Source organism: Schistocerca gregaria, unplaced genomic scaffold (assembly GCF_023897955.1).
Source record: "Schistocerca gregaria isolate iqSchGreg1 unplaced genomic scaffold, iqSchGreg1.2 ptg000180l, whole genome shotgun sequence".
NCBI lineage: Eukaryota > Metazoa > Arthropoda > Insecta > Orthoptera > Acrididae > Schistocerca > Schistocerca gregaria.
Window position 1 is genome coordinate 8,461,956 of NW_026061730.1, and position 27,726 is coordinate 8,489,681.

A 27,726-nucleotide genomic window follows, 5' to 3' on the forward strand; every position below is an offset into this window, starting at 1 on the left:
CTGTGGACGTTCAGACTGTTGATGAAACACAGAAATTGCATCGGTATTGAATACAACACGCACCACGAGCACTTTTCTTCATGGGAGTAATGTCTCAAACTGTCTACGCTTTTATCGATTCCTGGGAGACCAGTAGTAGTTTTCGAAACACAATTGGAAGCATTCTGTAACCTGTGGACGTTCAGAGTGTTGATGAAACACAGATATTGCATCGGTTTTGAATACAACACGCACCACGAGCACTTTTCTCCATGGGAGTAATGTCTCAAAGTGTCTACGCTTTTATCGATTCCTGGGAGACCAGTAGTAGTTTTCGAAACACAATTGGATTCATTCTGTAATCTGTAGACGTTCAGAGTGTTGATGAAACACAGAAATTGCATCGGTATTGAATACAACACGCACCACGAGCACTTTTCTCCATGGGAGTAATGTCTCAAAGTGTCTACGCTTTTATCGATTCCTGGGAGACCAGTAGTAGTTTTCGAAACACAATTGGAGGCATTCTGTAATCTGTAGACGTTCAGAGTGTTGATGAAACACAGAAATTGCATCTGTATTGAATACAACACGCATCACGAGCAATTTTCTCCATAGGGAGTAATGTCTCAAAGTGTCTACGCTTTTATCGATTCCTGGGAGACCAGTAGTAGTTTTCGAAACACAATTGGAGGCATTCTGTAATCTGTAGACGTTCAGAGTGTTGATGAAACACAGAAATTGCATCGGTATTGAATACAACACGCACCACGAGCACTTTTCTCCATGGGAGTAATGTCTCAAAGTGTCTACGCTTTTATCGATTCCTGGGAGACCAGTAGTAGTTTTCGAAACACAATTGGATTCATTCTGTAATCTGTAGACGTTCAGAGTGTTGATGAAACACAGAAATTGCATCGGTATTGAATACAACACGCACCACGAGCACTTTTCTCCATGGGAGTAATGTCTCAAACTGTCTACGCTTTTATCGATCCCTGGGAGACCAGTAGTAGTTTTCGAAACAGAATTGGATTCATTCTGTAATCTGTAGACGTTCAGAGTGTTGATGAAACACAGAAATTGCATCGATATTGAATACAACACACACCACGAGCACTTTTCTCCATGGGAGTAATGTCTCAAACTGTCTACGCTTTTATCGATTCCTGGGAGACCAGTAGTAGTTTTCGAAACACAATTGGAAGCATTCTGTAATCTGTGGACGTTCAGAGTGTTGATGAAACACAGAAATTGCATCGGTATTGAATACAACACGCACCACGAGCACTTTTCTCCATGGGAGTAATGTCTCAAAGTGTCTACGCTTTTATCGATTCCTGGGAGACCAGTAGTAGTTTTCGAAACACAATTGGAAGCATTCTGTAATCTGTGGACGTTCAGAGTGTTGATGAAACACAGAAATTGCATCGGTATTGAATACAACACGCACCACGAGCACTTTTCTCCATGGGAGTAATGTCTCAAACTGTCTACGCTTTTATCGATTCCTGGGAGACCAGTAGTAGTTTTCGAAACACAATTGGAGGCATTCTGTAATCTGTAGACGTTCAGAGTGTTGATGAAACACAGAAATTGCATCGGTATTGAATACAACACGCACCACGAGCACTTTTCTCCATGGGAGTAATGTCTCAAAGTGTCTACGCTTTTATCGATTCCTGGGAGACCAGTAGTAGTTTTCGAAACACAATTGGAGGCATTCTGTAATCTGTAGACGTTCAGAGTGTTGATGAAACACAGAAATTGCATCGGTATTGAATACAACACGCACCACGAGCACTTTTCTCCATGGGAGTAATGTCTCAAAGTGTCTACGCTTTTATCGATTCCTGGGAGACCAGTAGTAGTTTTCGAAACACAATTGGAGGCATTCTGTAATCTGTAGACGTTCAGAGTGTTGATGAAACACAGAAATTGCATCTGTATTGAATACAACACGCATCACGAGCACTTTTCTCCATGGGAGTAATGTCTCAAACTGTCTACGCTTTTATCGATTCCTGGGAGACCAGTAGTAGTTTTCGAAACACAATTGGAGGCATTCTGTAATCTGTAGACGTTCAGAGTGTTGATGAAACACAGAAATTGCATCGGTATTGAATACAACACGCACCACGAGCACTTTTCTCCATGGGAGTAATGTCTCAAAGTGTCTACGCTTTTATCGATTCCTGGGAGACCAGTAGTAGTTTTCGAAACACAATTGGAGGCATTCTGTAATCTGTAGACGTTCAGAGTGTTGATGAAACACAGAAATTGCATCGGTATTGAATACAACACGCACCACGAGCACTTTTCTCCATGGGAGTAATGTCTCAAACTGTCTACGCTTTTATCGATTCCTGGGAGACCAGTAGTAGTTTTCGAAACACAATTGGAGGCATTCTGTAATCTGTAGACGTTCAGAGTGTTGATGAAACACAGAAATTGCATCGGTATTGAATACAACACGCACCACGAGCACTTTTCTCCATGGGAGTAATGTCTCAAAGTGTCTACGCTTTTATCGATTCCTGGGAGACCAGTAGTAGTTTTCGAAACACAATTGGAAGCATTCTGTAATCTGTGGACGTTCAGAGTGTTGATGAAACACAGAAATTGCATCGGTATTGAATACAACACGCACCACGAGCACTTTTCTCCATGGGAGTAATGTCTCAAAGTGTCTACGCTTTTATCGATTCCTGGGAGACCAGTAGTAGTTTTCGAAACACAATTGGAAGCATTCTGTAATCTGTGGACGTTCAGAGTGTTGATGAAACACAGAAATTGCATCGGTATTGAATACAACACGCACCACGAGCACTTTTCTCCATGGGAGTAATGTCTCAAAGTGTCTACGCTTTTATCGATTCCTGGGAGACCAGTAGTAGTTTTCGAAACACAATTGGAAGCATTCTGTAATCTGTGGACGTTCAGAGTGTTGATGAAACACAGAAATTGCATCGGTATTGAATACAACACGCAACACGAGCACTTTTCTCCATGGGAGTAATGTCTCAAACTGTCTACGCTTTTATCGATTCCTGGGAGACCAGTAGTAGTTTTCGAAACACAATTGGAGGCATTCTGTAATCTGTAGACGTTCAGAGTGTTGATGAAACACAGAAATTGCATCGGTATTGAATACAACACGCACCACGAGCACTTTTCTCCATGGGAGTAATGTCTCAAAGTGTCTACGCTTTTATCGATTCCTGGGAGACCAGTAGTAGTTTTCGAAACACAATTGGAGGCATTCTGTAATCTGTAGACGTTCAGAGTGTTGATGAAACACAGAAATTGCATCGGTATTGAATACAACACGCACCACGAGCACTTTTCTCCATGGGAGTAATGTCTCAAAGTGTCTACGCTTTTATCGATTCCTGGGAGACCAGTAGTAGTTTTCGAAACACAATTGGAGGCATTCTGTAATCTGTAGACGTTCAGAGTGTTGATGAAACACAGAAATTGCATCTGTATTGAATACAACACGCATCACGAGCACTTTTCTCCATGGGAGTAATGTCTCAAAGTGTCTACGCTTTTATCGATTCCTGGGAGACCAGTAGTAGTTTTCGAAACACAATTGGAGGCATTCTGTAATGTGTAGACGTTCAGAGTGTTGATGAAACACAGAAATTGCATCGGTATTGAATACAACACGCACCACGAGCACTTTTCTCCATGGGAGTAATGTCTCAAAGTGTCTACGCTTTTATCGATTCCTGGGAGACCAGTAGTAGTTTTCGAAACACAATTGGATTCATTCTGTAATCTGTAGACGTTCAGAGTGTTGATGAAACACAGAAATTGCATCGGTATTGAATACAACACGCACCACGAGCACTTTTCTCCATGGGAGTAATGTCTCAAACTGTCTACGCTTTTATCGATTCCTGGGAGACCAGTAGTAGTTTTCGAAACAGAATTGGATTCATTCTGTAATCTGTAGACGTTCAGAGTGTTGATGAAACACAGAAATTGCATCGATATTGAATACAACACGCACCACGAGCACTTTTCTCCATGGGAGTAATGTCTCAAACTGTCTACGCTTTTATCGATTCCTGGGAGACCAGTAGTAGTTTTCGAAACACAATTGGAAGCATTCTGTAATCTGTGGACGTTCAGAGTGTTGATGAAACACAGAAATTGCATCGGTATTGAATACAACACGCACCACGAGCACTTTTCTCCATGGGAGTAATGTCTCAAAGTGTCTACGCTTTTATCGATTCCTGGGAGACCAGTAGTAGTTTTCGAAACACAATTGGAAGCATTCTGTAATCTGTGGACGTTCAGAGTGTTGATGAAACACAGAAATTGCATCGGTATTGAATACAACACGCACCACGAGCACTTTTCTCCATTTGAGTAATGTCTCAAACTGTCTACGCTTTTATCGATTCCTGGGAGACCAGTAGTAGTTTTCGAAACACAATTGGAGGCATTCTGTAATCTGTAGACGTTCAGAGTGTTGATGAAACACAGAAATTGCATCGGTATTGAATACAACACGCACCACGAGCACTTTTCTCCATGGGAGTAATGTCTCAAAGTGTCTACGCTTTTATCGATTCCTGGGAGACCAGTAGTAGTTTTCGAAACACAATTGGAGGCATTCTGTAATCTGTAGACGTTCAGAGTGTTGATGAAACACAGAAATTGCATCGGTATTGAATACAACACGCACCACGAGCACTTTTCTCCATGGGAGTAATGTCTCAAACTGTCTACGCTTTTATCGATTCCTGGGAGACCAGTAGTAGTTTTCGAAACACAATTGGAGGCATTCTGTAATCTGTAGACGTTCAGAGTGTTGATGAAACACAGAAATTGCATCGGTATTGAATACAACACGCACCACGAGCACTTTTCTCCATGGGAGTAATGTCTCAAAGTGTCTACGCTTTTATCGATTCCTGGGAGACCAGTAGTAGTTTTCGAAACACAATTGGAAGCATTCTGTAATCTGTGGACGTTCAGAGTGTTGATGAAACACAGAAATTGCATCGGTATTGAATACAACACGCACCACGAGCACTTTTCTCCATGGGAGTAATGTCTCAAAGTGTCTACGCTTTTATCGATTCCTGGGAGACCAGTAGTAGTTTTCGAAACACAATTGGAGGCATTCTGTAATCTGTAGACGTTCAGAGTGTTGATGAAACACAGAAATTGCATCGGTATTGAATACAACACGCACCACGAGCACTTTTCTCCATGGAAGTAATGTCTCAAACTGTCTACGCTTTTATCGATTCCTGGGAGACCAGTAGTAGTTTTCGAAACACAATTGGAAGCATTCTGTAATCTGTGGACGTTCAGACTGTTGATGAAACACAGAAATTGCATCGGTATTGAATACAACACGCACCACGAGCACTTTTCTTCATGGGAGTAATGTCTCAAACTGTCTACGCTTTTATCGATTCCTGGGAGACCAGTAGTAGTTTTCGAAACACAATTGGAAGCATTCTGTAACCTGTGGACGTTCAGAGTGTTGATGAAACACAGATATTGCATCGGTTTTGAATACAACACGCACCACGAGCACTTTTCTCCATGGGAGTAATGTCTCAAAGTGTCTACGCTTTTATCGATTCCTGGGAGACCAGTAGTAGTTTTCGAAACACAATTGGATTCATTCTGTAATCTGTAGACGTTCAGAGTGTTGATGAAACACAGAAATTGCATCGGTATTGAATACAACACGCACCACGAGCACTTTTCTCCATGGGAGTAATGTCTCAAAGTGTCTACGCTTTTATCGATTCCTGGGAGACCAGTAGTAGTTTTCGAAACACAATTGGAGGCATTCTGTAATCTGTAGACGTTCAGAGTGTTGATGAAACACAGAAATTGCATCTGTATTGAATACAACACGCATCACGAGCACTTTTCTCCATAGGGAGTAATGTCTCAAAGTGTCTACGCTTTTATCGATTCCTGGGAGACCAGTAGTAGTTTTCGAAACACAATTGGAGGCATTCTGTAATCTGTAGACGTTCAGAGTGTTGATGAAACACAGAAATTGCATCGGTATTGAATACAACACGCACCACGAGCACTTTTCTCCATGGGAGTAATGTCTCAAAGTGTCTACGCTTTTATCGATTCCTGGGAGACCAGTAGTAGTTTTCGAAACACAATTGGATTCATTCTGTAATCTGTAGACGTTCAGAGTGTTGATGAAACACAGAAATTGCATCGGTATTGAATACAACACGCACCACGAGCACTTTTCTCCATGGGAGTAATGTCTCAAACTGTCTACGCTTTTATCGATCCCTGGGAGACCAGTAGTAGTTTTCGAAACAGAATTGGATTCATTCTGTAATCTGTAGACGTTCAGAGTGTTGATGAAACACAGAAATTGCATCGATATTGAATACAACACACACCACGAGCACTTTTCTCCATGGGAGTAATGTCTCAAACTGTCTACGCTTTTATCGATTCCTGGGAGACCAGTAGTAGTTTTCGAAACACAATTGGAAGCATTCTGTAATCTGTGGACGTTCAGAGTGTTGATGAAACACAGAAATTGCATCGGTATTGAATACAACACGCACCACGAGCACTTTTCTCCATGGGAGTAATGTCTCAAAGTGTCTACGCTTTTATCGATTCCTGGGAGACCAGTAGTAGTTTTCGAAACACAATTGGAAGCATTCTGTAATCTGTGGACGTTCAGAGTGTTGATGAAACACAGAAATTGCATCGGTATTGAATACAACACGCACCACGAGCACTTTTCTCCATGGGAGTAATGTCTCAAACTGTCTACGCTTTTATCGATTCCTGGGAGACCAGTAGTAGTTTTCGAAACACAATTGGAGGCATTCTGTAATCTGTAGACGTTCAGAGTGTTGATGAAACACAGAAATTGCATCGGTATTGAATACAACACGCACCACGAGCACTTTTCTCCATGGGAGTAATGTCTCAAAGTGTCTACGCTTTTATCGATTCCTGGGAGACCAGTAGTAGTTTTCGAAACACAATTGGAGGCATTCTGTAATCTGTAGACGTTCAGAGTGTTGATGAAACACAGAAATTGCATCGGTATTGAATACAACACGCACCACGAGCACTTTTCTCCATGGGAGTAATGTCTCAAAGTGTCTACGCTTTTATCGATTCCTGGGAGACCAGTAGTAGTTTTCGAAACACAATTGGAGGCATTCTGTAATCTGTAGACGTTCAGAGTGTTGATGAAACACAGAAATTGCATCTGTATTGAATACAACACGCATCACGAGCACTTTTCTCCATGGGAGTAATGTCTCAAACTGTCTACGCTTTTATCGATTCCTGGGAGACCAGTAGTAGTTTTCGAAACACAATTGGAGGCATTCTGTAATCTGTAGACGTTCAGAGTGTTGATGAAACACAGAAATTGCATCGGTATTGAATACAACACGCACCACGAGCACTTTTCTCCATGGGAGTAATGTCTCAAAGTGTCTACGCTTTTATCGATTCCTGGGAGACCAGTAGTAGTTTTGGAAACACAATTGGAGGCATTCTGTAATCTGTAGACGTTCAGAGTGTTGATGAAACACAGAAATTGCATCGGTATTGAATACAACACGCACCACGAGCACTTTTCTCCATGGGAGTAATGTCTCAAACTGTCTACGCTTTTATCGATTCCTGGGAGACCAGTAGTAGTTTTCGAAACACAATTGGAGGCATTCTGTAATCTGTAGACGTTCAGAGTGTTGATGAAACACAGAAATTGCATCGGTATTGAATACAACACGCACCACGAGCACTTTTCTCCATGGGAGTAATGTCTCAAAGTGTCTACGCTTTTATCGATTCCTGGGAGACCAGTAGTAGTTTTCGAAACACAATTGGAAGCATTCTGTAATCTGTGGACGTTCAGAGTGTTGATGAAACACAGAAATTGCATCGGTATTGAATACAACACGCACCACGAGCACTTTTCTCCATGGGAGTAATGTCTCAAAGTGTCTACGCTTTTATCGATTCCTGGGAGACCAGTAGTAGTTTTCGAAACACAATTGGAGGCATTCTGTAATCTGTAGACGTTCAGAGTGTTGATGAAACACAGAAATTGCATCGGTATTGAATACAACACGCACCACGAGCACTTTTCTCCATGGAAGTAATGTCTCAAACTGTCTACGCTTTTATCGATTCCTGGGAGACCAGTAGTAGTTTTCGAAACACAATTGGAAGCATTCTGTAATCTGTGGACGTTCAGACTGTTGATGAAACACAGAAATTGCATCGGTATTGAATACAACACGCACCACGAGCACTTTTCTCCATGGGAGTAATGTCTCAAAGTGTCTACGCTTTTATCGATTCCTGGGAGACCAGTAGTAGTTTTCGAAACACAATTGGAAGCATTCTGTAATCTGTGGACGTTCAGAGTGTTGATGAAACACAGAAATTGCATCGGTATTGAATACAACACGCACCACGAGCACTTTTCTCCATGGGAGTAATGTCTCAAAGTGTCTACGCTTTTATCGATTCCTGGGAGACCAGTAGTAGTTTTCGAAACACAATTGGAGGCATTCTGTAATCTGTAGACGTTCAGAGTGTTGATGAAACACAGAAATTGCATCGGTATTGAATACAACACGCACCACGAGCACTTTTCTCCATGGGAGTAATGTCTCAAACTGTCTACGCTTTTATCGATTCCTGGGAGACCAGTAGTAGTTTTCGAAACACAATTGGAAGCATTCTGTAATCTGTGGACGTTCAGAGTGTTGATGAAACACAGAAATTGCATCGGTATTGAATACAACACGCACCACGAGCACTTTTCTCCATGGGAGTAATGTCTCAAAGTGTCTACGCTTTTATCGATTCCTGGGAGACCAGTAGTAGTTTTCGAAACACAATTGGAGGCATTCTGTAATCTGTAGACGTTCAGAGTGTTGATGAAACACAGAAATTGCATCGGTATTGAATACAACACGCACCACGAGCACTTTTCTCCATGGAAGTAATGTCTCAAACTGTCTACGCTTTTATCGATTCCTGGGAGACCAGTAGTAGTTTTCGAAACACAATTGGAAGCATTCTGTAATCTGTGGACGTTCAGACTGTTGATGAAACACAGAAATTGCATCGGTATTGAATACAACACGCACCACGAGCACTTTTCTCCATGGGAGTAATGTCTCAAACTGTCTACGCTTTTATCGATTCCTGGGAGACCAGTAGTAGTTTTCGAAACACAATTGGAAGCATTCTGTAATCTGTGGACGTTCAGAGTGTTGATGAAACACAGAAATTGCATCTGTATTGAATACAACACGCACCACGAGCACTTTTCTCCATGGGAGTAATGTCTCAAACTGTCTACGCTTTTATCGATTCCTGGGAGACCAGTAGTAGTTTTCGAAACACAATTGGAGGCATTCTGTAATCTGTAGACGTTCAGAGTGTTGATGAAACACAGAAATTTCATCGGTATTGAATACAACACGCACCACGAGCACTTTTCTCCATGGGAGTAATGTCTCAAAGTGTCTACGCTTTTATCGATTCCTGGGAGACCAGTAGTAGTTTTCGAAACACAATTGGATTCATTCTGTAATCTGTAGACGTTCAGAGTGTTGATGAAACACAGAAATTGCATCGGTATTGAATACAACACGCACCACGAGCACTTTTCTCCATGGGAGTAATGTCTCAAACTGTCTACGCTTTTATCGATTCCTGGGAGACCAGTAGTAGTTTTCGAAACAGAATTGGATTCATTCTGTAATCTGTAGACGTTCAGAGTGTTGATGAAACACAGAAATTGCATCGATATTGAATACAACACGCACCACGAGCACTTTTCTCCATGGGAGTAATGTCTCAAACTGTCTACGCTTTATCGATTCCTGGGAGACCAGTAGTAGTTTTCGAAACACAATTGGAAGCATTCTGTAATCTGTGGACGTTCAGAGTGTTGATGAAACACAGATATTGCATCGGTTTTGAATACAACACGCACCACGAGCACTTTTCTCCATGGGAGTAATGTCTCAAAGTGTCTACGCTTTTATCGATTCCTGGGAGACCAGTAGTAGTTTTCGAAACACAATTGGATTCATTCTGTAATCTGTAGACGTTCAGAGTGTTGATGAAACACAGAAATTGCATCGGTATTGAATACAACACGCACCACGAGCACTTTTCTCCATGGGAGTAATGTCTCAAAGTGTCTACGCTTTTATCGATTCCTGGGAGACCAGTAGTAGTTTTCGAAACACAATTGGAAGCATTCTGTAATCTGTGGACGTTCAGAGTGTTGATGAAACACAGAAATTGCATCGGTATTGAATACAACACGCACCACGAGCACTTTTCTCCATGGGAGTAATGTCTCAAACTGTCTACGCTTTTATCGATTCCTGGGAGACCAGTAGTAGTTTTCGAAACACAATTGGAAGCATTTTGTAATCTGTGGACGTTCAGAGTGTTGATGAAACACAGAAATTGCATCGGTATTGAATACAACACGCACCACGAGCACTTTTCTCCATGGGAGTAATGTCTCAAACTGTGTACGCTTTTATCGATTCCTGGGAGACCAGTAGTAGTTTTCGTAACACAATTGGAGGCATTCTGTAATCTGTAGACGTTCAGAGTGTTGATGAAACACAGAAATTGCATCGGTATTGAATACAACACGCACCACGAGCACTTTTCTCCATGGGAGTAATGTCTCAAACTGTCTACGCTTTTATCGATTCCTGGGAGACCAGTAGTAGTTTTCGAAACACGATTGGATTCATTCTGTAATCTGTAGACGTTCAGAGTGTTGATGAAACACAGAAATTGCATCGGTATTGAATACAACACGCACCACGAGCACTTTTCTCCATGGGAGTAATGTCTCAAACTGTCTACGCTTTTATCGATTCCTGGGAGACCAGTAGTAGTTTTCGAAACACAATTGGAAGCATTCTGTAATCTGTGGACGTTCAGAGTGTTGAAGAAACACAGAAATTGCATCGGTATTGAATACAACACGCACCACGAGCACTTTTCTCCATGGGAGTAATGTCTCAAAGTGTCTACGCTTTTATCGATTCCTGGGAGACCAGTAGTAGTTTTCGAAACACAATTGGAAGCATTCTGTAATCTGTGGACGTTCAGACTGTTGATGAAACACAGAAATTGCATCGGTATTGAATACAACACGCACCACGAGCATTTTTCTCCATGGGAGTAATGTCTCAAAGTGTCTACGCTTTTATCGATTCCTGGGAGACCAGTAGTAGTTTTCGAAACACAATTGGATTCATTCTGTAATCTGTAGACGTTCAGAGTGTTGATGAAACACAGAAATTGCATCGGTATTGAATACAACACGCACCACGAGCACTTTTCTCCATGGAAGTAATGTCTCAAACTGTCTACGCTTTTATCGATTCCTGGGAGACCAGTAGTAGTTTTCGAAACACAATTGGAAGCATTCTGTAATCTGTGGACGTTCAGACTGTTGATGAAACACAGAAATTGCATCGGTATTGAATACAACACGCACCACGAGCACTTTTCTCCATGGGAGTAATGTCTCAAACTGTCTACGCTTTTATCGATTCCTGGGAGACCAGTAGTAGTTTTCGAAACACAATTGGAAGCATTCTGTAATCTGTGGACGTTCAGACTGTTGATGAAACACAGAAATTGCATCGGTATTGAATACAACACGCACCACGAGCACTTTTCTCCATGGGAGTAATGTCTCAAAGTGTCTACGCTTTTATCGATTCCTGGGAGACCAGTAGTAGTTTTCGAAACACAATTTGATTCATTCTGTAATCTGTAGACGTTCAGAGTGTTGATGAAACACAGAAATTGCATCGGTATTGAATACAACACGCACCACGAGCACTTTTCTCCATGGGAGTAATGTCTCAAACTGTCTACGCTTTTATCGATTCCTGGGAGACCAGTAGTAGTTTTCGAAACACAATTGGAGGCATTCTGTAATCTGTAGACGTTCAGAGTGTTGATGAAACACAGAAATTGCATCGGTATTGAATACAACACGCACCACGAGCACTTTTCTCCATGGGAGTAATGTCTCAAAGTGTCTACGCTTTTATCGATTCCTGGGAGACCAGTAGTAGTTTTCGAAACACAATTGGAGGCATTCTGTAATCTGTAGACGTTCAGAGTGTTGATGAAACACAGAAATTGCATCGGTATTGAATACAACACGCACCACGAGCACATTTCTCCATGGGAGTAATGTCTCAAACTGTCTACGCTTTTATCGATTCCTGGGAGACCAGTAGTAGTTTTCGAAACACAATTGGAAGCATTCTGTAATCTGTGGACGTTCAGAGTGTTGATGAAACACAGATATTGCATCGGTTTTGAATACAACACGCACCACGAGCACTTTTCTCCATGGGAGTAATGTCTCAAAGTGTCTACGATTTTATCGATTCCTGGGAGACCAGTAGTAGTTTTCGAAACACAATTGGATTCATTCTGTAATCTGTAGACGTTCAGAGTGTTGATGAAACACAGAAATTGCATCGGTATTGAATGCAACACGCACCACGAGCACTTTTCTCCATGGGAGTAATGTCTCAAAGTGTCTACGCTTTTATCGATTCCTGGGAGACCAGTAGTAGTTTTCGAAACACAATTGGAAGCATTCTGTAATCTGTGGACGTTCAGAGTGTTGATGAAACACAGAAATTGCATCGGTATTGAATACAACACGCACCACGAGCACTTTTCTCCATGGGAGTAATGTCTCAAACTGTCTACGCTTTTATCGATTCCTGGGAGACCAGTAGTAGTTTTCGAAACACAATTGGAAGCATTCTATAATCTGTGGACGTTCAGACTGTTGATGAAACACAGAAATTTCATCGGTATTGAATACAACACGCACCACGAGCACTTTTCTCCATGGGAGTAATGTCTCAATGTGTCTACGCTTTTATCGATTCCTGGGAGACCAGTAGTAGTTTTCGAAACACAATTGGATTCATTCTGTAATCTGTAGACGTTCAGAGTGTTGATGAAACACAGAAATTGCATCGGTATTGAATACAACAAGCACCACAAGCACTTTTCTCCATGGGAGTAATGTCTCAAACTGTCTACGCTTTCATCGATTCCTGGGAGACCAGTAGTAGTTTTCGAAACACAATTGGAGGCATTCTGTAATCTGTAGACGTTCAGAGTGTTGATGAAACACAGAAATTGCATCGGTATTGAATACAACACGCACCACGAGCACTTTTCTCCATGGGAGTAATGTCTCAAAGTGTCTACGCTTTTATCGATTCCTGGGAGACCAGTAGTAGTTTTCGAAACACAATTGGAGGCATTCTGTAATCTGTAGACGTTCAGAGTGTTGATGAAACACAGAAATTGCATCGGTATTGAATACAACACGCACCACGAGCACTTTTCTCCATGGGAGTAATGTCTCAAAGTGTCTACGCTTTTATCGATTCCTGGGAGACCAGTAGTAGTTTTCGAAACACGATTGGATTCATTCTGTAATCTGTAGACGTTCAGAGTGTTGATGAAACACAGAAATTGCATCGGTATTGAATACAACACGCACCACGAGCACTTTTCTCCATGGGAGTAATGTCTCAAAGTGTCTACGCTTTTATCGATTCCTGGGAGACCAGTAGTAGTTTTCGAAACACAATTGGAAGCATTCTGTAATCTGTGGACGTTCAGAGTGTTGATGAAACACAGAAATTGCATCGGTATTGAATACAACACGCACCACGAGCACTTTTCTCCATGGGAGTAATGTCTCAAAGTGTCTACGCTTTTATCGATTCCTGGGAGACCAGTAGTAGTTTTCGAAACACAATTGGAAGCATTCTGTAATCTGTGGACGTTCAGACTGTTGATGAAACACAGAAATTGCATCGGTATTGAATACAACACGAACCACGAGCACTTTTCTCCATGGGAGTAATGTCTCAAACTGTCTACGCTTTTATCGATTCCTGTGAGACCAGTAGTAGTTTTCGAAACACAATTGGAGGCATTCTGTAATCTGTAGACGTTCAGAGTGTTGATGAAACACAGAAATTGCATCGGTATTGAATACAACACGCACCACGAGCACTTTTCTCCATGGGAGTAATGTCTAAAAGTGTCTACGCTTTTATCGATTCCTGGGAGACCAGTAGTAGTTTTCGAAACACCATTGGAGGCATTCTGTAATCTGTAGACGTTCAGAGTGTTGATGAAACACAGAAATTGCATCGGTATTGAATACAACACGCACCACGAGCACTTTTCTCCATGGGAGTAATGTCTCAAACTGTCTACGCTTATATCGATTCCTGGGAGACCAGTAGTAGTTTTCGAAACACAATTGGAAGCATTCTGTATTCTGTGGACGTTCAGACTGTTGATGAAACACAGAAATTGCATCGGTATTGAATACAACACGCACCACGAGCACTTTTCTCCATGGGAGTAATGTCTCAAAGTGTCTACGCTTTTATCGATTCCTGGGAGACCAGTAGTAGTTTTCGAAACACAATTGGATTCATTCTGTAATCTTTAGACGTTCAGAGTGTTGATGAAACACAGAAATTGCATCGGTATTGAATACAACACGCACCACGAGCACTTTTCTCCATGGGAGTAATGTCTCAAACTGTCTACGCTTTTATCGATTCCTGGGAGACCAGTAGTAGTTTTCAAAACACAATTGGAGGCATTCTGTAATCTGTAGACGTTCAGAGTGTTGATGAAACACAGAAATTGCATCGGTATTGAATACAACACGCACCACGAGCACTTTTCTCCATGGGAGTAATGTCTCAAAGTGTCTACGCTTTTATCGATTCCTGGGAGACCAGTAGTAGTTTTCGAAACACAATTGGAGGCATTCTGTAATCTGTAGACGTTCAGAGTGTTGATGAAACACAGAAATTGCATCGGTATTGAATACAACACGCACCACGAGCACTTTTCTCCATGGGAGTAATGTCTCAAACTGTCTACGCTTTTATCGATTCCTGGGAGACCAGTAGTAGTTTTCGAAACACAATTGGAGGCATTCTGTAATCTGTAGACGTTCAGAGTGTTGATGAAACACAGAAATTGCATCGGTATTGAATACAACACGCACCACGAGCACTTTTCTCCATGGGAGTAATGTCTCAAACTGTCTACGCTTTTATCGATTCCTGGGAGACCAGTAGTAGTTTTCGAAACACAATTGGAGGCATTCTGTAATCTGTAGACGTTCAGAGTGTTGATGAAACACAGAAATTGCATCGGTATTGAATACAACACGCACCACGAGCACTTTTCTCCATGGGAGTAATGTCTCAAAGTGTCTACGCTTTTATCGATTCCTGGGAGACCAGTAGTAGTTTTCGAAACACAATTGGATTCATTCTGTAATCTGTAGACGTTCAGAGTGTTGATGAAACACAGAAATTGCATCGGTATTGAATACAACACGCACCACGAGCACTTTTCTCCATGGGAGTAATGTCTCAAACTGTCTACGCTTTTATCGATTCCTGGGAGACCAGTAGTAGTTTTCGAAACACAATTGGAAGCATTCTGTAATCTGTGGACGTTCAGAGTGTTGATGAAACACAGAAATTGCATCGGTATTGAATACAACACGCACCACGAGCACTTTTCTCCATGGGAGTAATGTCTCAAAGTGTCTACGCTTTTATCGATTCCTGGGAGACCAGTAGTAGTTTTCGAAACACAATTGGAAGCATTCTGTAATCTGTGGACGTTCAGACTGTTGATGAAACACAGAAATTGCATCGGTATTGAATACAACACGCACCACGAGCACTTTTCTCCATGGGAGTAATGTCTCAAAATGTCTACGCTTTTATCGATTCCTGTGAGACCAGTAGTAGTTTTCGAAACACAATTGGAGGCATTCTGTAATCTGTAGACGTTCAGAGTGTTGATGAAACACAGAAATTGCATCGGTATTGAATACAACACGCACCACGAGCACTTTTCTCCATGGGAGTAATGTCTCAAAGTGTCTACGCTTTTGTCGATTCCTGGGAGACCAGTAGTAGTTTTCGAAACACAATTGAAGGCATTCTGTAATCTGTAGACGTTCAGAGTGTTGATGAAACACAGAAATTGCATCGGTATTGAATACAACATGCACCACGAGCAGTTTTCTCCATGGGAGTAATGTCTCAAACTGTCTACGCTTTTATCGATTCCTGGGAGACCAGTAGTAGTTTTCGAAACACAATTGGAGGCATTCTGTAATCTGTAGACGTTCAGAGTGTTGATGAAACACAGAAATTGCATCGGTATTGAATACAACACGCACCACGAGCACTTTTCTCCATGGGAGTAATGTCTCAAACTGTCTACGCTTTTATCGATTCCTGGGAGACCAGTAGTAGTTTTCGAAACACAATTGGAAGCATTCTGTAATCTGTAGACGTTCAGAGTGTTGATGAAACACAGAAATTGCATCGGTATTGAATACAACACGCACCACGAGCACTTTTCTCCATGGAAGTAATGTCTCAAACTGTCTACGCTTTTATCGATTCCTGGGAGACCAGTAGTAGTTTTCGAAACACAATTGGAAGCATTCTGTAATCTGTGGACGTTCAGAGTGTTGATGAAACACAGAAATTGCATCGGTATTGAATACAACACGCACCACGAGCACTTTTCTCCATGGGAGTAATGTCTCAAAGTGTCTACGCTTTTATCGATTCCTGGGAGACCAGTAGTAGTTTTCGAAACACAATTGGAAGCATTCTGTAATCTGTGGACGTTCAGACTGTTGATGAAACACAGAAAGTGCATCGGTATTGAATACAACACGCACCACGAGCACTTTTCTCCATGGGAGTAATGTCTCAAAGTGTCTACGCTTTTATCGATTCCTGGGAGACCAGTAGTAGTTTTCGAAACACAATTGGAAGTATTCTGTAATCTGTGGACGTTCAGAGTGTTGATGAAACACAGAAATTGCATCGGTATTGAATACAACACGCACCACGAGCACTTTTCTCCATGGGAGTAATGTCTCAAAGTGTCTACGCTTTTATCGATTCCTGGGAGACCAGTAGTAGTTTTCGAAACACAATTGGAGGCATTCTGTAATCTGTAGACGTTCAGAGTGTTGATGAAACACAGAAATTGCATCGGTATTGAATACAACACGCACCACGAGCACTTTTCTCCATGGGAGTAATGTCTCAAACTGTCTACGCTTTTATCGATTCCTGGGAGACCAGTAGTAGTTTTCGAAACACAATTGGATTCATTCTGTAATCTGTAGACGTTCAGAGTGTTGATGAAACACAGAAATTGCATCGGTATTGAATACAACACGCACCACGAGCACTTATCTCCATGGGAGTAATGTCTCAAACTGTCTACGCTTTTATCGATTCCTGGGAGACCAGTAGTAGTTTTCGAAACACAATTGGAGGCATTCTGTAATCTGTAGACGTTCAGAGTGTTGATGAAACACAGAAATTGCATCGGTATTGAATACAACACGCACCACGAGCACTTTTCTCCATGGGAGTAATGTCTCAAACTGTCTACGCTTTTATCGATTCCTGGGAGACCAGTAGTAGTTTTTGAAACACAATTGGATTCATTCTGTAATCTGTAGACGTTCAGAGTGTTGATGAAACACAGAAATTGCATCGGTATTGAATACAACACGCACCACGAGCACTTTTCTCCATGGGAGTAATGTCTCAAACTGTCTACGCTTTTATCGATTCCTGGGAGACCAGTAGTAGTTTTCGAAACACAATTGGAAGCATTCTGTAATCTGTGGACGTTCAGAGTGTTTATGAAACACAGATATTGCATCGGTATTGAATACAACACGCACCACGAGCACTTTTCTCCATGGGAGTAATGTCTCAAAGTGTCTACGCTTTTATCGATTCCTGGGAGACCAGTAGTAGTTTTCGAAACACAATTGGATTCATTCTGTAATCTGTAGACGTTCAGAGTGTTGATGAAACACAGCAATTGCATCGGTATTGAATACAACACGCACCACGAGCACTTTTCTCCATGGGAGTAATGTCCCAAAGTGTCTACGCTTTTATCGATTCCTGGGAGACCAGTAGTAGTTTTCGAAACACAATTGGAAGCATTCTGTAATCTGTGGACGTTCAGAGTGTTGATGAAACACAGAAATTGCATCGGTATTGAATACAACACGCACCACGAGCACTTTTCTCCATGGGAGTAATGTCTCAAAGTGTCTACGCTTTTATCGATTCCTGGGAGACCAGTAGTAGTTTTCGAAACACAATTGGAAGCAATCTGTAATCTGTGGACGTTCAGAGTGTTGATGAAACACAGAAATTGCATCGGTATTGAATACAACACGCACCACGAGCACTTTTCTCCATGGGAGTAATGTCTCAAAGTGTCTACGCTTTTATCGATTCCTGGGAGACCAGTAGTAGTTTTCGAAACACAATTGGAGGCATTCTGTAATCTGTAGACGTTCAGAGTGTTGATGAAACACAGAAATTGCATCGGTATTGAATACAACACGCACCACGAGCACTTTTCTCCATGGGAGTAATGTCTCAAAGTGTCTACGCTTTTATCGATTCCTGGGAGACCAGTAGTAGTTTTCGAAACACAATTGGATTCATTCTGAAATCTGTAGACGTTCAGAGTGTTGATGAAACACAGAAATTGCATCGGTATTGAATACAACACGCACCACGAGCACTTTTCTCCATGGGAGTAATGTCTCAAAGTGTCTACGCTTTTATCGATTCCTGGGAGACCAGTAGTAGTTTTCGAAACAGAATTGGATTCATTCTGTAATCTGTAGACGTTCAGAGTGTTGATGAAACACAGAAATTGCATCGGTATTGAATACAACACGCACCACGAGCACTTTTCTCCATGGAAGTAATGTCTCAAACTGTCTACGCTTTTATCGATTCCTGGGAGACCAGTAGTAGTTTTCGAAACACAATTGGAAGCATTCTGTAATCTGTGGACGTTCAGAGTGTTGATGAAACACAGAAATTGCATCGGTATTGAATACAACACGCACCACGAGCACTTTTCTCCATGGGAGTAATGTCTCAAAGTGTCTACGCTTTTATCGATTCCTGGGAGACCAGTAGTAGTTTTCGAAACACAATTGGAAGTATTCTGTAATCTGTGGACGTTCAGAGTGTTGATGAAACACAGAAATTGCATCGGTATTGAATACAACACGCACCACGAGCACTTTTCTCCATGGGAGTAATGTCTCAAAGTGTCTACGCTTTTATCGATTCCTGGGAGACCAGTAGTAGTTTTCGAAACACAATTGGAGGCATTCTGTAATCTGTAGACGTTCAGAGTGTTGATGAAACACAGAAATTGCATCGGTATTGAATACAACACGCACCACGAGCACTTTTCTCCATGGGAGTAATGTCTCAAACTGTCTACGCTTTTATCGATTCCTGGGAGACCAGTAGTAGTTTTCGAAACACAATTGGATTCATTCTGTAATCTGTAGACGTTCAGAGTGTTGATGAAACACAGAAATTGCATCGGTATTGAATACAACACGCACCACGAGCACTTTTCTCCATGGGAGTAATGTCTCAAACTGTCTACGCTTTTATCGATTCCTGGGAGACCAGTAGTAGTTTTCGAAACACAATTGGAGGCATTCTGTAATCTGTAGACGTTCAGAGTGTTGATGAAACACAGAAATTGCATCGGTATTGAATACAACACGCACCACGAGCACTTTTCTCCATGGGAGTAATGTCTCAAACTGTCTACGCTTTTATCGATTCCTGGGAGACCAGTAGTAGTTTTTGAAACACAATTGGATTCATTCTGTAATCTGTAGACGTTCAGAGTGTTGATGAAACACAGAAATTGCATCGGTATTGAATACAACACGCACCACGAGCACTTTTCTCCATGGGAGTAATGTCTCAAACTGTCTACGCTTTTATCGATTCCTGGGAGACCAGTAGTAGTTTTCGAAACACAATTGGAAGCATTCTGTAATCTGTGGACGTTCAGAGTGTTTATGAAACACAGATATTGCATCGGTATTGAATACAACACGCACCACGAGCTCTTTTCTCCATGGGAGTAATGTCTCAAAGTGTCTACGCTTTTATCGATTCCTGGGAGACCAGTAGTAGTTTTCGAAACACAATTGGATTCATTCTGTAATCTGTAGACGTTCAGAGTATTGATGAAACACAGCAATTGCATCGGTATTGAATACAACACGCACCACGAGCACTTTTCTCCATGGGAGTAATGTCTCAAAGTGTCTACGCTTTTATCGATTCCTGGGAGACCAGTAGTAGTTTTCGAAACACAATTGGAAGCAATCTGTAATCTGTGGACGTTCAGAGTGTTGATGAAACACAGAAATTGCATCGGTATTGAATACAACACGCACCACGAGCACTTTTCTCCATGGGAGTAATGTCTCAAACTGTCTACGCTTTTATCGATTCCTGGGAGACCAGTAGTAGTTTTCGAAACACAATTGGAGGCATTCTGTAATCTGTAGACGTTCAGAGTGTTGATGAAACACAGAAATTGCATCGGTATTGAATACAACACGCACCACGAGCACTTTTCTCCATGGGAGTAATGTCTCAAAGTGTCTACGCTTTTATCGATTCCTGGGAGACCAGTAGTAGTTTTCGAAACACAATTGGAGGCATTCTGTAATCTGTAGACGTTCAGAGTGTTGATGAAACACAGAAATTGCATCGGTATTGAATACAACACGCACCACGAGCACTTTTCTCCATGGGAGTAATGTCTCAAACTGTCTACGCTTTTATCGATTCCTGGGAGACCAGTAGTAGTTTTCGAAACACAATTGGATTCATTCTGTAATCTGTAGACGTTCAGAGTGTTGATGAAACACAGAAATTGCATCGGTATTGAATACAACACGCACCACGAGCACTTATCTCCATGGGAGTAATGTCTCAAACTGTCTACGCTATTATCGATTCCTGGGAGACCAGTAGTAGTTTTCGAAACACAATTGGAGGCATTCTGTAATCTGTAGACGTTCAGAGTGTTGATGAAACACAGAAATTGCATCGGTATTGAATACAACACGCACCACGAGCACTTTTCTCCATGGGAGTAATGTCTCAAACTGTCTACGCTTTTATCGATTCCTGGGAGACCAGTAGTAGTTTTTGAAACACAATTGGATTCATTCTGTAATCTGTAGACGTTCAGAGTGTTGATGAAACACAGAAATTGCATCGGTATTGAATACAACACGCACCACGAGCACTTTTCTCCATGGGAGTAATGTCTCAAACTGTCTACGCTTTTATCGATTCCTGGGAGACCAGTAGTAGTTTTCGAAACACAATTGGAAGCATTCTGTAATCTGTGGACGTTCAGAGTGTTTATGAAACACAGATATTGCATCGGTATTGAATACAACACGCACCACGAGCACTTTTCTCCATGGGAGTAATGTCTCAAAGTGTCTACGCTTTTATCGATTCCTGGGAGACCAGTAGTAGTTTTCGAAACACAATTGGATTCATTCTGTAATCTGTAGACGTTCAGAGTGTTGATGAAACACAGCAATTGCATCGGTATTGAATACAACACGCACCACGAGCACTTTTCTCCATGGGAGTAATGTCCCAAAGTGTCTACGCTTTTATCGATTCCTGGGAGACCAGTAGTAGTTTTCGAAACACAATTGGAAGCATTCTGTAATCTGTGGACGTTCAGAGTGTTGATGAAACACAGAAATTGCATCGGTATTGAATACAACACGCACCACGAGCACTTTTCTCCATGGGAGTAATGTCTCAAAGTGTCTACGCTTTTATCGATTCCTGGGAGACCAGTAGTAGTTTTCGAAACACAATTGGAAGCAATCTGTAATCTGTGGACGTTCAGAGTGTTGATGAAACACAGAAATTGCATCGGTATTGAATACAACACGCACCACGAGCACTTTTCTCCATGGGAGTAATGTCTCAAAGTGTCTACGCTTTTATCGATTCCTGGGAGACCAGTAGTAGTTTTCGAAACACAATTGGAGGCATTCTGTAATCTGTAGACGTTCAGAGTGTTGATGAAACACAGAAATTGCATCGGTATTGAATACAACACGCACCACGAGCACTTTTCTCCATGGGAGTAATGTCTCAAAGTGTCTACGCTTTTATCGATTCCTGGGAGACCAGTAGTAGTTTTCGAAACACAATTGGATTCATTCTGAAATCTGTAGACGTTCAGAGTGTTGATGAAACACAGAAATTGCATCGGTATTGAATACAACACGCACCACGAGCACTTTTCTCCATGGGAGTAATGTCTCAAAGTGTCTACGCTTTTATCGATTCCTGGGAGACCAGTAGTAGTTTTCGAAACAGAATTGGATTCATTCTGTAATCTGTAGACGTTCAGAGTGTTGATGAAACACAGAAATTGCATCGGTATTGAATACAACACGCACCACGAGCACTTTTCTCCATGGAAGTAATGTCTCAAACTGTCTACGCTTTTATCGATTCCTGGGAGACCAGTAGTAGTTTTCGAAACACAATTGGAAGCATTCTGTAATCTGTGGACGTTCAGAGTGTTGATGAAACACAGAAATTGCATCGGTATTGAATACAACACGCACCACGAGCACTTTTCTCCATGGGAGTAATGTCTCAAAGTGTCTACGCTTTTATCGATTCCTGGGAGACCAGTAGTAGTTTTCGAAACACAATTGGAAGTATTCTGTAATCTGTGGACGTTCAGAGTGTTGATGAAACACAGAAATTGCATCGGTATTGAATACAACACGCACCACGAGCACTTTTCTCCATGGGAGTAATGTCTCAAAGTGTCTACGCTTTTATCGATTCCTGGGAGACCAGTAGTAGTTTTCGAAACACAATTGGAGGCATTCTGTAATCTGTAGACGTTCAGAGTGTTGATGAAACACAGAAATTGCATCGGTATTGAATACAACACGCACCACGAGCACTTTTCTCCATGGGAGTAATGTCTCAAACTGTCTACGCTTTTATCGATTCCTGGGAGACCAGTAGTAGTTTTCGAAACACAATTGGATTCATTCTGTAATCTGTAGACGTTCAGAGTGTTGATGAAACACAGAAATTGCATCGGTATTGAATACAACACGCACCACGAGCACTTTTCTCCATGGGAGTAATGTCTCAAACTGTCTACGCTTTTATCGATTCCTGGGAGACCAGTAGTAGTTTTCGAAACACAATTGGAGGCATTCTGTAATCTGTAGACGTTCAGAGTGTTGATGAAACACAGAAATTGCATCGGTATTGAATACAACACGCACCACGAGCACTTTTCTCCATGGGAGTAATGTCTCAAACTGTCTACGCTTTTATCGATTCCTGGGAGACCAGTAGTAGTTTTTGAAACACAATTGGATTCATTCTGTAATCTGTAGACGTTCAGAGTGTTGATGAAACACAGAAATTGCATCGGTATTGAATACAACACGCACCACGAGCACTTTTCTCCATGGGAGTAATGTCTCAAACTGTCTACGCTTTTATCGATTCCTGGGAGACCAGTAGTAGTTTTCGAAACACAATTGGAAGCATTCTGTAATCTGTGGACGTTCAGAGTGTTTATGAAACACAGATATTGCATCGGTATTGAATACAACACGCACCACGAGCTCTTTTCTCCATGGGAGTAATGTCTCAAAGTGTCTACGCTTTTATCGATTCCTGGGAGACCAGTAGTAGTTTTCGAAACACAATTGGATTCATTCTGTAATCTGTAGACGTTCAGAGTATTGATGAAACACAGCAATTGCATCGGTATTGAATACAACACGCACCACGAGCACTTTTCTCCATGGGAGTAATGTCTCAAAGTGTCTACGCTTTTATCGATTCCTGGGAGACCAGTAGTAGTTTTCGAAACACAATTGGAAGCAATCTGTAATCTGTGGACGTTCAGAGTGTTGATGAAACACAGAAATTGCATCGGTATTGAATACAACACGCACCACGAGCACTTTTCTCCATGGGAGTAATGTCTCAAACTGTCTACGCTTTTATCGATTCCTGGGAGACCAGTAGTAGTTTTCGAAACACAATTGGAGGCATTCTGTAATCTGTAGACGTTCAGAGTGTTGATGAAACACAGAAATTGCATCGGTATTGAATACAACACGCACCACGAGCACTTTTCTCCATGGGAGTAATGTCTCAAAGTGTCTACGCTTTTATCGATTCCTGGGAGACCAGTAGTAGTTTTCGAAACACAATTGGATTCATTCTGTAATCTGTAGACGTTCAGAGTGTTGATGAAACACAGAAATTGCATCGGTATTGAATACAACACGCACCACGAGCACTTTTCTCCATGGGAGTAATGTCTCAAAGTGTCTACGCTTTTATCGATTCCTGGGAGACCAGTAGTAGTTTTCGAAACAGAATTGGATTCATTCTGTAATCTGTAGACGTTCAGAGTGTTGATGAAACACAGAAATTGCATCGATATTGAATACAACACGCACCACGAGCACTTTTCTCCATGGGAGAAATGTCTCAAACTGTCTACGCTTTTATCGATTCCTGGGAGACCAGTAGTAGTTTTCGAAACACAATTGGAAGCATTCTGTAATCTGTGGACGTTCAGAGTGTTGATGAAACACAGAAATTGCATCGGTATTGAATACAACACGCACCACGAGCACTTTTCTCCATGGGAGTAATGTCTCAAAGTGTCTACGCTTTTATGGATTCCTGGGAGACCAGTAGTAGTTTTCGAAACACAATTGGAAGCATTCTGTAATCTGTGGACGTTCAGAGTGTTGATGAAACACAGAAATTGCATCGGTATTGAATACAACACGCACCACGAGCACTTTTCTCCATGGGAGTAATGTCTCAAACTGTCTACGCTTTTATCGATTCCTGGGAGACCAGTAGTAGTTTTCGAAACACAATTGGAGGCATTCTGTAATCTGTAGACGTTCAGAGTGTTGATGAAACACAGAAATTGCATCGGTATTGAATACAACACGCACCACGAGCACTTTTCTCCATGGGAGTAATGTCTCAAAGTGTCTACGCTTTTATCGATTCCTGGGAGACCAGTAGTAGTTTTCGAAACACAATTGGAGGCATTCTGTAATCTGTAGACGTTCAGAGTGTTGATGAAACACAGAAATTGCATCGGTATTGAATACAACACGCACCACGAGCACTTTTCTCCATGGGAGTAATGTCTCAAACTGTCTACGCTTTTATCGATTCCTGGGAGACCAGTAGTAGTTTTCGAAACACAATTGGAGGCATTCTGTAATCTGTAGACGTTCAGAGTGTTGATGAAACACAGAAATTGCATCGGTATTGAATACAACACGCACCACGAGCACTTTCCTCCATGGGAGTAATGTCTCAAACTGTCTACGCTTTTATCGATTCCTGGGAGACCAGTAGTAGTTTTCGAAACACAATTGGAAGCATTCTGTAATCTGTGGACGTTCAGACTGTTGATGAAACACAGAAATTGCATCGGTATTGAATACAACACGCACCACGAGCACTTTTCTCCATGGGAGTAATGTCTCAAAGTGTCTACGCTTTTATCGATTCCTGGGAGACCAGTAGTAGTTTTCGAAACACAATTGGATTCATTCTGTAATCTGTAGACGTTCAGAGTGTTTATGAAACACAGAAATTGCATCGGTATTGAATACAACACGCACCACGAGCACTTTTCTCCATGGAAGTAATGTCTCAAACTGTCTACGCTTTTATCGATTCCTGGGAGACCAGTAGTAGTTTTCGAAACACAATTGGAGGCATTCTGTAATCTGTAGACGTTCAGAGTGTTGATGAAACACAGAAATTGCATCGGTATTGAATACAACACGCACCACGAGCACTTTTCTCCATGGGAGTAATGTCTCAAAGTGTCTACGCTTTTATCGATTCCTGGGAGACCAGTAGTAGTTTTCGAAACACAATTGGAGGCATTCTGTAATCTGTAGACGTTCAGAGTGTTGATGAAACACAGAAATTGCATCGGTATTGAATACAACACGCACCACGAGCACTTTTCTCCATGGGAGTAATGTTTCAAAGTGTCTACGCTTTTATCGATTCCTGGGAGACCAGTAGTAGTTTTCGAAACACAATTGGAAGCATTCTGTAATCTGTGGACGTTCAGAGTGTTGATGAAACACAGAAATTGCATCGGTATTGAATACAACACGCACCACGAGCACTTTTCTCCATGGGAGTAATGTCTCAAACTGTCTACGCTTTTATCGATTCCTGGGAGACCAGTAGTAGTTTTCGAAACACAATTGGAGGCATTCTGTAATCTGTAGACGTTCAGAGTGTTGATGAAACACAGAAATTGCATCGGTATTGAATACAACACGCACCACGAGCACTTTTCTCCATGGGAGTAATGTCTCAAACTGTCTACGCTTTTATCGATTCCTGGGAGACCAGTAGTAGTTTTCGAAACACAATTGGATTCATTCTGTAATCTGTAGACGTTCAGAGTGTTGATGAAACACAGAAATTGCATCGGTATTGAATACAACACGCACCACGAGCACTTTTCTCCATGGGAGTAATGTCTCAAACTGTCTACGCTTTTATCGATTCCTGGGAGACCAGTAGTAGTTTTCGAAACACAATTGGATTCATTCTGTAATCTGTAGACGTTCAGAGTGTTGATGAAACACAGAAATTGCATCGGTATTGAATACAACACGCACCACGAGCACTTTTCTCCATGGGAGTAATGTCTCAAACTGTCTACGCTTTTATCGATTCCTGGGAGACCAGTAGTAGTTTTCGAAACACAATTGGAAGCATTCTGTAATCTGTGGACGTTCAGAGTGTTGATGAAACACAGATATTGCATCGGTATTGAATACAACACGCACCACGAGCACTTTTCTCCATGGGAGTAATGTCTCAAAGTGTCTACGCTTTTATCGATTCCTGGGAGACCAGTAGTAGTTTTCGAAACACAATTGGATTCATTCTGTAATCTGTAGACGTTCAGAGTGTTGATGAAACACAGAAATTGCATCGGTATTGAATACAACACGCACCACGAGCACTTTTCTCCATGGGAGTAATGTCTCAAAGTGTCTACTCTTTTATCGATTCCTGGGAGACCAGTAGTAGTTTTCGAAACACAATTGGAAGCATTCTGTAATCTGTGGACGTTCAGAGTGTTGATGAAACACAGAAATTGCATCGGTATTGAATACAACACGCACCACGAGCACTTTTCTCCATGGGAGTAATGTCTCAAAGTGTCTACGCTTTTATCGATTCCTGGGAGACCAGTAGTAGTTTTCGAAACACAATTGGAAGCAATCTGTAATCTGTGGACGTTCAGAGTGTTGATGAAACACAGAAATTGCATCGGTATTGAATACAACACGCACCACGAGCACTTTTCTCCATGGGAGTAATGTCTCAAACTGTCTACGCTTTTATCGATTCCTGGGAGACCAGTAGTAGTTTTCGAAACACAATTGGAGGCATTCTGTAATCTGTAGACGTTCAGAGTGTTGATGAAACACAGAAATTGCATCGGTATTGAATACAACTCGCACCACGAGCACTTTTCTCCATGGGAGTAATGTCTCAAAGTGTCTACGATTTTATCGATTCCTGGGAGACCAGTAGTAGTTTTCGAAACACAATTGGATTCATTCTGTAATCTGTAGACGTTCAGAGTAATGAT